General features: G+C 44.0%; 1 long non-coding RNA gene across 1 annotated transcript; it reads left to right on the top strand.

Annotated features, from left to right (window-relative positions):
• The first annotated feature begins 467 nt into the window (after nucleotides 1–467).
• Nucleotides 468–15,234, top strand: LOC311232926. The gene is made up of 3 exons (XR_014619991.1): nucleotides 468–687; nucleotides 1,112–1,164; nucleotides 15,133–15,234. It is a non-coding gene; the product is annotated as an uncharacterized lncRNA (long non-coding RNA).
• The last annotated feature ends 2,523 nt before the right edge of the window (nucleotides 15,235–17,757 follow it).

Here is a 17,757-nt window from a genome sequence, read left to right as displayed (position 1 = left end):
TGGCTCTGCGGCTCTGCAGATACCCCCTATTGGCGAGATGACGCTCGAATGAATGTGGACTGTTCTATCAGAGGGGGGAGCTTCGGTGGCCAGTGTCCTTTCAGCCGAACAGGATAATGAAAAAATGATCCCACTAAATGGCCAGACGCGTCTTATGGCGACATCTACAATTACCTCATTGAGTCTCCAGGTAGACTAATGTTTATATTTAAGTGCAGCGGTCTGTAGCCACTTACATGACCATCGAAGCTCCCCCCTCTGATGGAACAGTCCACATTCATTCGAGCGTCATTGGGTTTGGTGTGTCTGTTTGCGCTCGGCTCCGGCACGCGGAAGTGCAGTGGTCTATAGCTGGAGAACTAGCTGCTGGCTATTACTAGTTAGGTTGCTGCTGTTGTCTATGACTTATGTAAGCTATTGAATGTGTTGTATATTATTATCGAGACGTTATTAGGTGGAGTGGTCGCTCTCTTGGTGTTTGTCTTGGGGAAGAGTGTGGAGCTCTCAACAACTACTACTATTGTCTGTTACTAGCTAGCTAGCTACTAGCTACCAGCTCCAGTGCTTTGACTGCAGCAGCTAGTTGGTTGCTGAGTGGATCGTAAAGTTCTGTTCTGTTTATCAGGTGAAAACCAAGCTACTTCACACAAAACCCAATGATGCTGCATCTGATGTGTGTCAACACAGGTATGGAGATCTTTGTGTCTGTTTCTTTTGAAAACGTTGTTATGTGTTATGAAAGGCTGTAGGCCTAATAGCCTTATAGCTAATCCACACCAGTTCATATAAGGTGAGTCTGGCTAGTGTGGTTGTTATTATTATAACACAACAGAGTTACATGTTGTTCTAAGGTGACTAAAGCCGTATTTGAATGTTAATGATACTGTGTGATTATAATGCGTTTTATTTTCATATTTGTTATAGAAGTGAATATGGGTAATATTTAATATTTGTTAAGATTGTTTATGGAATTTAATTTCGTTTCTGCCAAACAGAATATATACAGTATAATAGTGTAATTTGTAACACAGTATTTTCGGATGCCTATGAGGTGAAACAGAGCAACTGCACACCAAACCTAATGATTGTGCATCTGATGTGTGTCACACAGAGACCTCCAGTAAATGAGCCTGATACCCAGTACTGCCTCCTGCCTGATTAATGGTATGTTTTTATTCTTAATCTCAAAGGGGAAACATGGTTTGCCACCAGAGTGAATACAAATACACAAACAAGAAACAATTACATACGGTACAAATTACATAACACAGTAAAAAGAAGATAAGAAGATAGCCTCTCAACACAGAGCTAGCGCTGTTTGTTAAATAATTTAACCGCAGCAGGAACAAAGGACCTTCTCAATAGAGCATAGAGGCATCAGAAACCTATCGCTAAATGAGCTTCGCAGAGCATCAAATATATTGTACAGAGGGTGGCCTTCAAAAAATGTTTGTTCAATTTAGTCCTAGTTCACTTGGCAATAATGATCTCCAAGGAATCAGGAGGGAGGCCAATCACTGAGCCAGCCTTTTTAATGATTTTATTTATATGGTTTTTGTCACTGACCGTGATGCTGCCCCCCCCCCCCCCCCCCAGCAGAGCACAGCATAAAACAGGACACTAGCCAGGATACCTTGGTAGAACACATGAAGAAGTGACCTGCTGATATCAAAGGATCTAAACTTCCTCAAATGAAAAAGCAGAGACTGGGCTTTCTTGAACACAGAATCTGTGTTCTTCTTCCAGTCCAGCTTGCTGTCCAGGTGGACACCAAGATACCTATAGAACTGGACTATCTCCACCTCCTGCCCCCTAATGACAGGAGAGACACTGTCTTCCTACTGAAGTTGATGACTAACTCTCTGGTATTTATGATATTAAGTTCAAAAAAATTGGCATCACACCATTGGACAAATGAGTCAATCTCCTTTTTATAGGCTTGGTCATCGCCTTTGTTGATGAGACAGATCAGAGCAGTATCATCTGAGAATTTCTGTATATGGCACATGGCCTCGCTGTGTCTGCAGTCAGCAGTAGGGCTGTCACGATTCGTCGACCTGGTCGACAAGTAAATGTAGTCGATTTGCATATTCATGATTGACACGTCGTATTGTTAATTGTATGTGCCTTTTGCGGTAGAAATGGCAGACGTTCAAAGTCATAACATGCGAAACATGTAATTAACTAATGCAGTGAATCACATTCAAAATAGAATTAACTTCTCTTAGACCACTAATCGTGATTCTGCCTAGAGCCAGGACTCGACAGACAGTCACATAACTTCTGTGTTTCGCTCCAGCTGGAAGGGAGGGGCTGAGCCTGGCTGATACTCACACTTTACAGTTTAGAAGCAGCTTGGCAGCTCTTCAGCCCTGCGTTCTACAGCCTGTGATAACTCCTCTTGGTAGTCACGCTGTTTCTATGTAAACTCTGCGAGCAACGGGTCCAATAAATGCGTCTTTAACATGCTTTATATCCTCCCATTACTATATGCCAGTCGAGGTTACAAACCTTTTTAACTAACTTTAGCTGCTAACGTAGCTAAGCTAGCTCACAGGCACAGGAGAAATCAGTTTCATGGAGTTCTAATAGTGAGGAAAGGGGGGGGGGGGTCTCTCTCTCTGTACGTTCAATGATGATGATCAATGAAGTAGCAAAAATGTACACTATAAAAACGAACTTGATAGTTGGTGATAATAAATATTTCACTTCATTAGCAAAAATTGCAATGATGTTATTGTAACATCATTAAGTCTGCTATAATCTATTCTCCCTCTTGTGTGTGTGTGCATACATTTACTAATTACTATTAGGGATGCCCCGATCACGTTTTTTGCCACCGATACCGATTACCGATCGTCGTGAGCCATATCGGCCGATACCGATCCGATCGTTTTTGATTAAAAAGAAATTAAAAATTATTTTATATAAAAAGTTTTTTTTTTTTTTTTTAATAAAATATATATATTATATAATTAGACTTGTAGTTGTATTATCTGCGAGACATCGCCACCACGCAACAAGTCAAAATGCTCGCTATCTGCAAACAGCTCCACTGTCTGTGTGTACTCTAGTAGCCCTAGCTCCAAAAAGGATTCTCCGGCGCTGCAGCGGGACCCTATTGGTAACGTTATGCTTTGGTCATTTCACATTCAGCAAGCCCTCAGCTCGAATACGCATTCAATCAATGTTATAAGACATTGATATCAGGAGCTATCTGTAGCTACTGCTAGCCGGCTAGATGACGTTAAGACAACTATTTAGTTCAATCGGACATTTCGTTTTGAACCGTGAACTAACGTCAGCTAACGCAAGCTAACGCAAGCTAACGCACGCTAACGGAGATATCAACATGGGCTACTGGACTTCCTGGGGCATTTGTTGATATCCGGAGCTATCAGTAGCTAGCCGGCTAAATACCGTTAGACAATGCCTACTAAAAGTGAATAGTTGACTGGGTAATTTTGTTTAAACAGTAACGATAGCTAGGTAGCTAACGTTAGCTCAGGTCGAATGCACTATCTAGACTCAGCAGAGGAGGTCCGCCTCCGTGTTTACAAACTCTACACGGGTACGGGCGGGGCTAGGGAGGAGGAGCAGTTTGCAGGTCCTGTGCGTCTGAGACAAGCGAGTGAGATATCCACTTGATCAGTTTCCGCGATCGGCGAATATGACTAATTATCGGAATTCCCCGATCGCATATTTATACTGATTATCGGCCGATAACGATCGGGGGCCGATCGATCGGGGCATCCCTAATTACTATATGCTACTCTTTTTCACATGGATTAGGCTAATTAGCTTTAACAATCCTGATCCCTGAGCCTATTTTATTCAAAAGGAAGATATTGATTTAAATGTGTATAGCCTATAATATATAAAAAATACATTTTAATCGTATCTCCTGTGCTGGCACAAGCACTACCATAGCATGGAGTGGAGAGATAACACACAATACATATAATAATTCATGGAAATAGACTGAAAAGCTATTTATGGCCGGTAATAATCTCTGGCTGTTTTTTTTTTTAATTTTTGTATCTAAAGCTAAAAAGGAGGATACACATTAAATATTTTGAAATATTCAATTGAAATAGATTTTTTTGGGTAAAGTAATGGTTAATGTTTAATCAACTAATCGATAAAATAATCAACTGATTAATCGATAACAAAATAGTCGTTAGTGACTAGAGATGTTCCGATTAGGGATGCTCGATATTGGCTTTTTTACCGATACCGATATTGTCCAACTCTTAATTTCCGATACCGATATCAACCGATACAGATATATGCAGGGTTCCCCCCCCCCCCAAAAATGGAATAATTTCAGGTAATTAACATTACATATCTCTTGTTGTGGAATTAACACAACATTATGCATACTTTTGACAATAAATAAAATCAGAATTTGTTCTTACTTGCTTGCCTGGGTAAATACATTTTATATATTTTTTTTAAACCCGATACCGACATTTTCCGATATCACATTTTAATGCCGATATCGGCTGATAATATTGGTAGGCCGATAATATCGGACATCCCTAGTTCCGATAAAAAAATGTCCTTACCGATTCTGATACCTAAGCTTTGGGTATCGGCCGATACCGATACTGATCCGATACCAGTGCATACATTAAAAAAATTAAATTAAAATAACTTTTATATATATACTGTTTTTTTTTGTAATAACTATAAAATAATGGTATTTTTTCAACAACAGGTGATTGTAAAGATTAGTATTAGTATCATTAATTGACAACTATGCTCACCCACGGAAAGGTTGTTGGGACATTGATTCCGCACGGACGTTATATGTTGTTGCACTCCAGAAGGCTCCGGTAACTTCAGTTAGCTAGTAGTAGAGGCTCTGTTGTGATTTTTGCACAATAAATATTCAACATTCTCTTTTGAGACTCCTCCTCAGACTCTTATCATTTGGCACTAAAAGCTAAACATTGTCACCGGTATGGCTGTCCGCAACATGTCATTAATTGTGTGCGAGAGGTAGATCAGTGACGTCGTTAGCGTGAGCTACCGTTAGATGGAAACAAGATAATATAACGTTACTGGTGAAAAAGTGATTTACCTTGGAATACTCCTTTGCCAACTTGCTGTACTTTGCTTGCAGGTCTGCAGCCATTATTGCTGGATTATGAATAGTCCCAACTTTAGCCAAGGTAACGTTAAAGCTAAAACTAGCTTTTCAGCTAGCGCTAATGCTAATAACACCAGCAAGCGAACCCATCAGAGCTCCCCGTCAACACTGCTCTGTCGGGACGATGGCATTTAAGAAAGTATCTGCTGTTAAAATGACACGGCATTTACACTTTAATTCACGGTCAATTAAAAACACGTTTGTCTTATAATGCTCACTCTCAGTAGGAGGATACCGTACGTGTTGATAAATTACGTCATATGGGATCGGAGGCTAGCCTTTCTGCGTACTCGCCGATACCAGCATTTTAGGCAGTATCGGAGGCATTTCCGATACTGGTATCGGAACAACTCTATTAGTGACTAGGGATGGGTATTAGGATTTTATCGATACTACTACTCTTATCGATACTGCTTAACGGTTCGGTACTATATAAATATAAATAAATATTATTTCTTCAGCAGCAACAGCAGCAGCAATGTTTTAAATGTGTCTGAATTATAGACTTTTTATAATTAACAAATGTAAGATACAGTTTTTTACTGTTTTACAGCAAAAGTTCAAACAAACAGTTGCATGGCAACAAATAAAATAATAATAAAATGAATAAATAAAATATTAAATAAATAAATAGGCTACACGTCTCTTTTTGTGTTACAAATTGTGCTCACTGATATGAACATGGGCCTCTTTAATTACTTTAAAAAAGGAAACATCAAGAAATATGTTCATGGTATTCCACCATACTTACTTACTTACGCCTGCTACCCCTTCTGGGGCATAGGCCGTCAACAAGTGATCTACAAGCATCTCTGTCTTGAGCTGTTCTCTCCAGTTGGTTCCAGGTCATCTTCATGGTCTTGGTGTCTGCCTCCAGGTCTCTGCGCCAGGTGTTTCTCGGGCGGCCCCTTATTCCACCATGCCATGTGTGTTTTTTATTTTATAATCATGATGCTGAAGTCAGAGTCATACAATTAGTGATGCACCGATGTGAAAATTGTGGCCGATACCGATAACCGATATTAATATTGCTGTTCTGGCCGATACCGATATTTACCGATGTCGATATCTCTGTATGGAAAACACTTTTTTATGATAATCAAATAAAGAGCTATTTTCCAAAACGCATTTTTTATAAACTTTTTGTAACTTATTTTCAGAAATGACAGATATTTTGAAACTATTTAAGGTCAAAACATGTAAAAAGAAAAGAAAAAGATAATTTTTTTTTTTTAATATCGGCCCTATCTTGATATCGGACCGATACCGATGTGTAAAAAAACGGCCATATCGGCCGATATTATATCGGCGGCCGATATATCGTGCATCACTACATACAATACTATTTTGATTGACAGTCGATTCTGCCAATTACGTCACACCGCTTGCACCCACCTCTGCTGTTCTTGCCACCAATCGGAAGCTCTCATTTGTTTTTTTTACTTCCGGAATCTCGGCCATTACTCTACTCCAGAGACTCAACTACCGGAGCTCAGGCTAATAACGTTAGCTCCCCGCCAGCCACATTGACGAGTACCAGCGCTTATACATTACTGGCAAATGTCTTGTTACACTTGTGGCAACGAGCGTTGTCAGCATAGACTTTAGTAAAATAGACTCAGACTTTTGAACGTTTCGATCTGTCCGCCATGGTGAGAGCAGAGCTGTTTGTGTGTGTGTGTGCACAGCTCACTCCTCGCGCAGGCAGAGAGAGAGACGGAGGGAGGAGAGATATAGAAAACGACCAATAAGATTAGTTTGCGACGTTTAAATTCCTCAAAAGAAAAACTCCATAATTTCTCGAGTACCGATAGCAAAACCGATAACATCAGAGCTTATCAATACTCTGTTTTTTTCTAATTTAGTACCGGTTCCCGTTTAGAACCGGGATTCGGGGGCCATCCCTATTAGTGACAGCCCTATTCCGCAGTATAAAGAACAAAGAGGAAGGGAGCCAAAACTGTTCCCTGAGTGGCTCCAGTTTTGGTCCAGATGACATCTGATCAGCCTAACAAACTGAGGCAGAGGAACAAGATATTTCATGCACCAGGGGCTGGTTGAGTTATGCAGTTTAAACTGGATATTTTAGTTTGCTAGGATATGTGGCTGGATTGTATTGAAGGCGCTAGAAAAAAAAAAAAAAAAAAACATTTCCCTAACAGAGCTGGCAGACGATTCAAGGTGGCTATAAATTTGATGCAACATACCAATCAGCGCATCGTTGACTCCTACACTCTTCCCGTATGCAAATTGCGAGGGGTCTAAATAAGGTGCCACCTGCTCCCTGAGGTGGCCCAGCACAACCCTTTCAAAACACTTCATAATGTGGCATGTCAGAGCAATAGGTCTCAGGTTAGTGAGGCTCTTACGCACATTGTCCTTTTTAGGAATAGGATGTTAACCACATTCCAGGAAAAGCAGGTGAAGACTGAGAGAGAGAAAAGAATGAAAAACATGGCACAACTGGTCACACAGACCTTGAGGGTGCAGCGTGGATAAATACCATCAGGCCCAGGGCCCTTGTTTACCTTGATGGAGGTTAGGGTTACTGGTCACTAGGGGTGGGAATCACCAGTTTCATCACGATACGATACAATATCGATTCTTTGGACAACGATACGATATTTTCCGATATCACAAAGTCTGCCACGATACGATTCGATTCAGGTGCCTGCGATCGATATGAGATTATATTATATGCCCATTTAACACAATCAGTAACATTTAAATAAAATAAAAAAAGGCAATGGAAATATCATGACATTTTTATTTTTGATCTCTTCCAGACATTTAAATGAAAAACAATCTATTGTTTTTAATACAAATAGACCTCCTGTTCACTGTTTTTGGTTCGCCTTTTTTTTTCTTTTTTCGATATTAATATCCTATCACAGCGCTGTATTTTGGCTGGAAAAGGCATATTGGGAGTCAGAAGGTGCAGTACCGGCCAGATCCTGTTAGTGGGGCTATCTCGAGAATGCAGTAATTCCCCCTCCATCCCAGTCCCTAGTGGACCTCTGCTGCTCTCTCTATCAGCTTAGCTTAGTTAGCTCACGCTAACGCAACGTTAATTTCGGTATTTAACGCGACGTGGGCATAAAGGAATGGCGAGGATGGAAAGCATGTTAGATGCATTTGACCCCTTGTGGGGGAAAAAAACAACAGGCACTTATTTTGGGCAAAATAGGCGGACTCTGAAGCAATGTTGTCTAACTTCTACACACGCTGAGCTGCGCTGAGCTACTGTTGTTGCAGCCAGCCGGGCGGATATGCTCACGAGGGGATTTTCAAAATAAGAGTATCGCAACTATGAATCGATCTTTTTACGTTGCATCGATCCTATTTGATAATTGATAATATATCGATATATCGATCTGGATCGATGTAACGTCCCACCCCTACTGGTCACACAGACCTTGAGGGTGCAGGATAAATACCATCAGGCCCAGGGCCCTTGTTTACCTTGATGCGCTTAAGCTCCTGACGAACCTCTTCAGTAGACATGACAATAGGGGGACAACTGTCCTCAGGACTAGGCTGAGCCAGAGAGGAGAGGATACTCTCCTGCTCAGCTGAGAAATACAATCTGTCGAACCTAGCAAAGAACTGGTTTGCAACAACCATCCCAGAGCCCGAACAACTGGAATTGTTGGTCCAATCAGTGATCTATTGAAAGCCTTTCCAAAGGCCCCTGGTATTGGTTTTGGACATTTCACAGACAAGGTTTATCATTGGGGAAAGTTTTTATAATTTTACAGGGGATGGCATCATCAACACAGAAATAAGCGGTGACTCAGCTTTACTGTCCAGGTCAAGATCATCGTCGTCTACAAATACAGACCAGTCAGTACATTCAAAGCTCCCTTATAATGTATCACAATCGTCATCAGACCACACATGCACAGTTTTAGACTTAATAGGCTGTCTCTGGATAACAGGAGAATAGCTAAGGCATCACAGATAACGAAGGTTATCCTATAACCCTAGTTATATGAATACTGGCTGAGCGTCTCGCTCTGCCATTATGAGATACCATCTCTCCAGCACCTACTGTGCCCGTGGAAAATTGTACATGCGCCTCACTTGCACGTGACCACACCTACTCCTGTGCGTGCCTCTACAAGACACAGGAAGTGGTCACGTCCATGCCCTTCCAAGTTCGAATTCCATACGTGGAAAACATCCAAGGGACCTCAGGGCGCTGAAGAGCGAGATGCTCAGCCAGTATTCATATAACTAGGGTTATAGGATAACCTTCGTTATATTATCATACTGGCCAATCGTGTCTCGCTCTGCCATTATGAGATCAAAAGGGGCAGAGCGGACGCGTGGCCACGTCAAATGCACCCCCTGAGGGCCCGCAAGCCCCCGCCAGGGAGGAGGGGAGTCCCGTCCACCCGCCCGTCTTAACGAAGGTGGGGAGGCAGTCAACTACAACCAATGTGCGAAAAAGGGAACCAGGCACCCCAGAACGCACAGTGCAAGCGGGACCACATGTGACACAGCACTCCGTGGTCCACACCCACACACACCTGCTAGCCCACCTGATGGCGGGATGCAGGAGAGGTCCCGGACCTCAGGATTGCCTGGGAGACAGAACCCCCAGTCATGTCCATGAGGTAAAACCTAACGAAAGGACCCGGGGAGGACCAGGAGGCCGCAGCGCAGATGTCCTCCACCGAGGCCCCCCCCCCCCCCCCCAACACGGCAGCGGAGGCCGCCACACCACGAGTGGAGTGTGCCCTGACGCCCCCGGGGGGAACCTGTCCAGCCAACGTGTAACAAAGGGCAATGCCCTCGCACAACCAATGCGACGGGCATTGCTTGGACAGCGCCTTACCCGCGCGAGAGCCACCGTAACAAACAAACAAAAAACAGTTGATCGGAAGCCCTAAGATCCCGCGTGCGACTAAGGTAAACCTTCAGTGCACGGACAGGACACGTCAGGTGAAGGCTCGCCTCCAACTCACTAACGTGAGGAGGAGGGTGAAAAGCCTGCAATATCCCTGGAGCGATAAGAGCTCCGGGTATTCTTTGGCACGAAGACCGGATTAGGCCTCAGAGTCGCACTGCTATCGGCCCGAATAGACAGGCACTCAGACCGCACAGAGAGAGCACACAGCTCACCCACGTGCTTAGCGGAGGTGATGGCCAAAAGGAACGCGGTCTTAAAAGACAGTCGATCCAACGGCGCCTGTTCAAGAGGCTCAAACGGGGCCTCCAACAACCGTCCTAGGACCAGTTGGGAGGTCCCAACTCAGAGACGGAGAACGTTCCACAGGCTTGAGACGCCATGCGCCAAGCAGGAAACGTCCCACAAGAGGGTGGCAGAACAGTGTTCTGCCCTCAAAGCCCACATGACAAGAAGATATAGCTGCGGCATATACCTTCACTGTCGAGGCCGACCGCCTATCCAGGATAGACTGGAGAAGGACAGAACAGAGTCCAGGGGGCATGACAGCTGAGCTATCATGTGTATGGGGGGGAACGCGTATAGAATCCCGGGCGGCCACGGACCGAATCGGCCGCCGCCCGGTGGAGACGGGGGGGGGGTGGAGCGTACTCCTCCCTGTCTGTTGATATACAACGCCGACGTCGTGCTGTCCGTCCTGATCAGAACATGCTCGCGCATCAAATGATGGCCGAGCTGTCCGAGGACTAGAAGCACTGCCTTCAATTCCAACACATTGATATGTAGTGCAGACCGGGCAGCATGGTCTTTGCCAGCTGGCCCCAGGCCCCCCCCCAGAGGGCGAGGTCCCCCAGTACTAACCCTAACCTTCAGCTGCTTCCACTTGACTCTCACAGGGTCCATTTTCACACTGAAAAACCCACCTCTGTATCCTCGTCATGAAGAGGAGGCCTAGAGGGACCACAGCTTGAGCAGATGCCATAATACCGCCCAGGCGCATCACGGACAGCGCCGTAACCGCCCTGAACCTCCCGAGCGTGCCGAGAATATCCTCTCGCCGCCGCTCTGAGAGGGATGCCCACATAGACCTTGAGCTTAGAATTAAGCCCAATTACTCCACCTGTTGACTGGGAAGAGGAGTACTGGTGAGGAATTCCATATATAAATAAAATATATAAATCAGTACTACTGAGTAGGGATGGGTATCGTTAGGATTTTATCGATACTACTACTCTTATCGATACTGCTTAACGGTTCGGTACTTTATCGATACTCTTATCGGTTCTTTTTGGTTCTTTTTTTGCAAGAAAAAAAGACAATTAATTAAGAACAGAATCAACATTGCTTTATTATTTATAAATACAACTTTATAAATAAGTATTATAAATAAATATAATTTCTTCAGCAACAGCAGCAGCAATGTTCTTTTATATAACTTTATAAATAAATATAATAAATTAATATAATTTCTTCAGCAACAGCAGCAACAATGTTTTAAATGTGTCTGACTCTGAATTATAGACTTTTTATAATAAACAACAAATGCAAAAGGCTAACAGAACTGTGACACTCGTTCACCCTATCCTCTGTCATCCTTCCTCTAGCTGCTAGGGAGAAAGGACTTTGGGTGGTGGAGGGAGGTAGAGGGAGGATATGTGTGGTGGCCCTGGGCTCACTGGCCTGGGACACATTGGTGGCTGACGCCTCAGCTTGACGATCTATAAAAAGTTTAGATTGTAGTATTTGTAGCTAAACAATTGTTTTGTTTATTAGCCTATTTGTAATAATTCGTTATTAGCCTAGGCAACTCCGTATCTTGGCTTACGGTTACGGCTGCAGTGGATGCAGATGGAACACTGCGCCCAAGGCAGTCGAATACGCGCATTTCTGCACACTAATATCATGTTTTGCCAACAGATGTTTTGATAAATTGATTTGCTCGTATTGCCACCCTTACTGGCAAATGTTTTGTTGCACTTGTGGCAACGTGCATTGTCGGCATTGACCCTTGTAAAGTATATCCATACTTTAGAACGCTTCGCTCTATCCGCCATGATCACGACTCAGTGCATGCAGAGCTGCTGTCTGTGTGCAGAGCGCTATAGCACGGGGCGTCGGGGACTTTCATTAAGGAGTACCCGTATGTAGTACCCGTATGTCTATGTGTAGCACTAGCGAGCGACTCGCGAGGAGTGTGTGTAATAATTGACTCGCTGGCTGCGGCTCGCTTCTCGTGCAGAGACAGAGAGGATCGTTCGCAACTTTTAAATAATAATAATAATAATAATAATTTCTCTAGAGTATCGATAGCAGTACCGAGGACGTCAGAGCTTATAAATACTCCGGTATTTTCTAATATAGTACCGGTTCCCGTTTAAAACCGGGGTCCGGGGGGCATCCCTACTACTGAGTAATAATGCTAATCCGATGTATGTAGTGTACAGAGTTGTAGTATTATTATGTACAGTGATACAGGTATAACGACACTATGGTAGTGGTCATACTGGGCCAGCAGCGTAACTAGTAAGAGTAGGTAAGGGATGTACAGATATAGATATAGTATCTACAGATATGTAAATGTCATTAACAGATTGCAGAATGGGTACAATACAGTACAGCTCAATACACACAATTGTTATGGGGATGCAGACCAGAGAAAGACTTTTGTCTTGTTTACATCAGGGTCCCCCATTTTCAATTCATAGTGATATATATTTTTGGTCATACACTTACAATATTTAGCAGCTGGGAAATACATTATTTGATGTATTCAGGGCCATTTCACGTTGATTAAACGTTACACATTACATCCTGCTAAATGAACGTTAGCTAATGTTACGCCAGTGTTGAAAAGCCTTGAGGTCGCATTCAATTTTCGAGAGACCATAACGTTAACTTGACAGCAATGTGGATATGCTTTATTTGAGCAGTTGCTACTGTAACGTTACCTTAGTTGATTGTCGTTCTGACATAACTGCAGTAAACAAACTAACGTTAAACCTAAGTTAACTTACCAGTAAATTCAGTACAGCAACAGACAGCTGAAATCCACAGGACAGCCTGATCACAATAATAGACGGTCCAGTTACATTTCCCCCAACCAGAGCCTAACTAGAGCCACAGTCTGCGAATCAGAGGCAGAGTAGGGGCCGGTCTTCGGGGCCAGCATGTTGGGTTGTCTCAACGTAAATAATAATACTGTACATCTCAGCTGATTATCCATAAAAACGCACGTTAATCGAAAATACCACACCATTACTGTACCAATGACAGTCAAATAATCAACAGAAAAGCATTACATTGCAAAATAATATGTCCATGTCTGTAGTGTGTGTCGCACACACACGCACATAGAACGATAGTTCCCTCTCTCCACCCTGTAACTCGACTCCCCCTACTGGTTGAACCAGGCAGTGCTGCGTCACCTCCAGTCAACTCGCCTCACATAGGCGTCACCAAGCTTGGTGCCGGCGGTAGAGGTTATATTTTCCAGTGCTCCATCTGTAGCTAGCCTGGCGGGGCTAGCTGAGCTAACCGGTGGGTCCTTGGTGTATATGATTTCGATGTCCCGCGCCAATCTGGGTTCTATGGTTGTAAGCTCCGGTTCGTTCGCTCCCTCTCGCCTCTCGCCTCATCGGCAGGGGCTTCGGTGAGGGGATGTCGCCGCTTGCTGGTTGGCTGGTGCAACTGCTGGCAGCTGTGTGGATGTTGTTGTCGTTGTTGTTCTCGACGGCCGGCGTCGGTGTGAGGAGCAGTTGATTCTTTGCCTGTCGGCGTGTCAAAACCGGTCCCGGGTTTTGGTGTACGTCTCCAGACAGGAGCAAATATAATAGAATTATTGATTTCCTATCAAACTTGCTTGTCGGGGGTAGTTTCTTGCGGTCCGGGTTCGATGTTAACACTGTGAACTAGGCTTGGGCGGTATTACGGTATACCAGGGTATTTAGAAATCCCGACGGCATTGAAAATCAATACCGGCGTCAAAATCACATATGCGCTTCAGTTTCTATTACAGTGAAACAAGAGTTTTGAGTGTAGTGCACACACGCGCCAGCAGAGGGCGAGACCAGTCCTCACTAGTGGAGCGAGTGTATCACAACGGTGTTCACGTTTTACGGTAATGTTGCGACAGTGCTGTGAAAATACCATAAAGCGTTGTGACGAGAGTTGGTGTGTGTTGTTGTGGAGCAAGCAAATAATCCGTCTCTTATTATATGTGAACTAAAGAGTACAAGGTTTACACAACAGCCCCCACCCGCTTTGTTATTGTATTTGTACCTGTACTATCCGCTGTCAGCTGTTTATCTCTCTCTGTGAGCTTGATTAAAGCTTCGCGGCTAATATTAGATTACCCTGAACTAAATCAATGACTAGGTTATAAAGCATTCGAGTAGTTTTCACTGCACATAGAAGTAGCCAAACAGCGGGAGCATTTCGGGAGCATATGACCAAAACCCAGGCAATTTCGAGCCCTTAAGGAATCAAATAGTCTGCCATGGCTAGGCTACATGCTAACGTCGATAGTAGCACTAGATGCTGCGGGCTTCTGGCTACCATTCTGAGAGCTAACGACGTGATTTGTTTACTTGTTAACACGGGTTGCCCCCCCCCCCCCCGCTGATTAAAATACCGCCATATACCGTATACCGGGGTATTATGTCAACGAGGTATGACGGTGTGAAAATAATGATACCGCCCAAGCCTACTGTGAACTGCTGCTATTCCATTCGCTGGGTGTTTGTGCTCTGAGCCTTTTAGCAGGTAAAAGTCACAATGAGACTTTATTTGCGCATTCTTTACTTTCCATTTCTGTCTGGAGTTGATTCATTGGTGAGTTAAAGTAAAAAAATGCGCAAAATACCTTGTTGATTTGTAGTATCGTTTGTTTGGCCGGGAGCTCTTTGAAATACGACCGTCCATGTCAAAGCCGGATGTGAGTAGAGCATCCGTAGAGCATCCGGATGTGAGTAGAGCAGGAGGATGCAATTACAGAGGAAATCAGAAAGTGGCCAAATACTTTTCCATGCTACTGTAAGTACTTAGTTGCTGTCTCCCTCTGCTCCAGATCCACCCAGTGACCTACTGATGATTAAGAAAGAAGAGGCTCAGGACACACTAGACCCAACCATGGATATTTCCACTGGGCTGAAGGAGGAGCCCACAGACCATCAAGATATCAGTATGTTACTTTTCTTTTTATTGTCTTTATTTTCTCTTGTTGTCTTTCTTCTGTTGCATCACAGTTGTCTGTCTCTGTCTGTGTGTCCATAGCTTTCCCTCCTCTCATTCTTTCCATTAAGCCCCAATCTGTGATTTTCATTTCAGTGTTTCCCCTAGGATTCTTTTCAGGGGGGGTGTTAGCCCCGCAAAATGACTAGTGTTCGCGGGGCGCGCGTGTCACGGATACGTGGTGTCAACAGTGTCATCATAGACGTGCGCAGTAAGGTGGTTGCTAGTATCAGTGCATTTCTCTACACCAGGGGTCTCAAACTCAATTTACCTGGGGGCCGCTGGAGGTAGAGTCTGGGTGAGGCTGGGCCGCATCAAATATTCCACAAAAAAAGGGTTTCAAGTATTCAAAAAAAAAGTACAACTGATCCAATCTTCTCAATCTTTAGCAATAACATTTCAGAACATGAACAGTTCTTCAGAACATAAACGGTTCTTTCTTCAGGCTTCTCAGTGGTGTCAGTGGACTCATCCACAGCTATGGAAATGCGCTGTGCATTTTTTTTATTCTATCACAAAGCTGTTTATTAAAAAAATAGGTAAAAACCATATTATGCGTTTTCATCAATAAATAAATGCCCCACACTTTTTTAATAGATTGGGGGCCCACAAATTGATTCTTTCATGGGGCCCAGAATCTCCAGCTACGCCCCTGGCTGGGACTCAGGAATCCTGAGTCCGGATGAACGCATATTTTCCCTTTGAATTGCAGTCGACTTTTCTTTTACTGACCATCTTTGAAAATGCCATATTTTTCTGCTGGCTGCCTGCTGGCGAAAATAGGCTAATAGCTACATTTATCTCACAGAGATACACTGGGAGCGAGTTTACTGTATGCGCTGCCAACTCTGCTCCGACTTGAACTGAAAGAGAGATACGTCATGCAGTCCGTGAAGACCCGCCCTACTCCCCTACTCTGCCTCTGATTCGCAGACTGTGGGTGAGGGGGAAAAACGCTGACGGGACGCGTATGTGATTGGACCAGACTCGTACACAGACAGACCTAGTGGCAGTGCTGCGGGACATGCAGAGCACTGCTCGCAGAGGAGAGAGATAGCGAGGATGCATTTGCTTCCACTTTACTTGATATCACTCCGGAATCACGTTTCAACCAAGTCACTAACATAACGTTGCTGTCATGAGCCTGCGCTATGGTAGCCTACAAGTGATAAAATAAATAAAACTTCCAACTCTCGCGCAACGACTCGGCAAACAGTAGTGCGCGGGCCGCATTAACACTACACTTTGATATCCAGTAGGGGGCCGCAAAATATCATCCCGCGGGCCGCAATTGGCCCGCGGGCCGCAAGTTTGAGACCCCTGCTCTACACTGAGCTGAAATGAAACGATTGCACATAAATTAGGTAAATAAATATTAACAATATTTATTTACAACACACATATGAACTATTTACAATACAGGGAGGCACATACAACACTCATAACTATTTACAACCAGTGTCAGAGCGAGCGCACTCAAGTTGTTCGGAGATTCTGAGGGCTCAGAGTTCACACCGGACGCTCTGACCAAGAGTCAGTTTATCAGAGCGGAGCAGATTTTCAGAGTGAATTTATTAACTCACCTTAAAGGAAAACTCCAACATTTTGGGAAATTAGCTTATTTGCCATCTACCCTGGAGTTAGACAAGAAGATGCATACCTTTTTTCTTCTCTGTCCATGCAGTAGGAGTAGGAAGACACGCACCGTTAGCCTAGCTTAGCGTCAGTCACTGGAAGTAGGTTCCTCCATTAGCCTAGTTCCCAACGTATTCCTACTCCTACTGCATGCACAGAGAAGAAAAAGGTATGTATCTTCTTGTCTAACTCCAGGGTAGATGGCAAATAAGCTAATTTCCCAAAATGTTGGAGTTTTCCTTTAACTAGGGCCCTATGAAATCCGTTTTTATCTTTTCCTGTTTTCGGATATGAATTTTCCTGTTTTCGGATTTCTCTGTTTTTAATTTTCCCCGTTTTCGGATTTCTCTGATTTTATATTTTTAAACGATACAAAATTATGTTTTTTCTTTTTTATTGATCTTTTTCCCCCTCCTTTTTCCTCAGATTTTCTCCCATCCCAATGTTAGTCGTTATGCCAATTCTCAATCCCCTTCCTGGTCGCTGCGCACTTACCCCCCACAGTCGGTCTGGGAGAGTGGAGGCTATCACGTGCTTCCTCCGACACGTCTAGCCAATCAACCGCTTCTTTTCACCTGGCAGCGCGGACTCTCACTGAGAGGGTGTAACGTGTGGAAGGATCACACTACCCCCCTTAGATCCTATCCGCGCTGAGCAGGCCCCCCGACCAAACTGTAGGTGTCGCTGTTTACAATGACTCGCTTTATTTCTACTGGGCAGTCCAGTAGGGAGAGACAGAGGAGGAATGGGAGACAGAGTGGGGGGAAGACATTCGGCAAATAACAACGGGTTCGGGAGTCGAACCCAGGTCGCGGCTGAATGTGGT

This window comes from Notolepis coatsorum (assembly GCF_963971535.1).
Source record: "Notolepis coatsorum genome assembly, chromosome: 8".
Classification (NCBI taxonomy): Eukaryota; Metazoa; Chordata; class Actinopteri; order Aulopiformes; family Paralepididae; genus Notolepis; species Notolepis coatsorum.
Note: the sequence above shows the minus strand (reverse complement) of the source record. Positions and strands in the feature narration are given on the sequence as shown.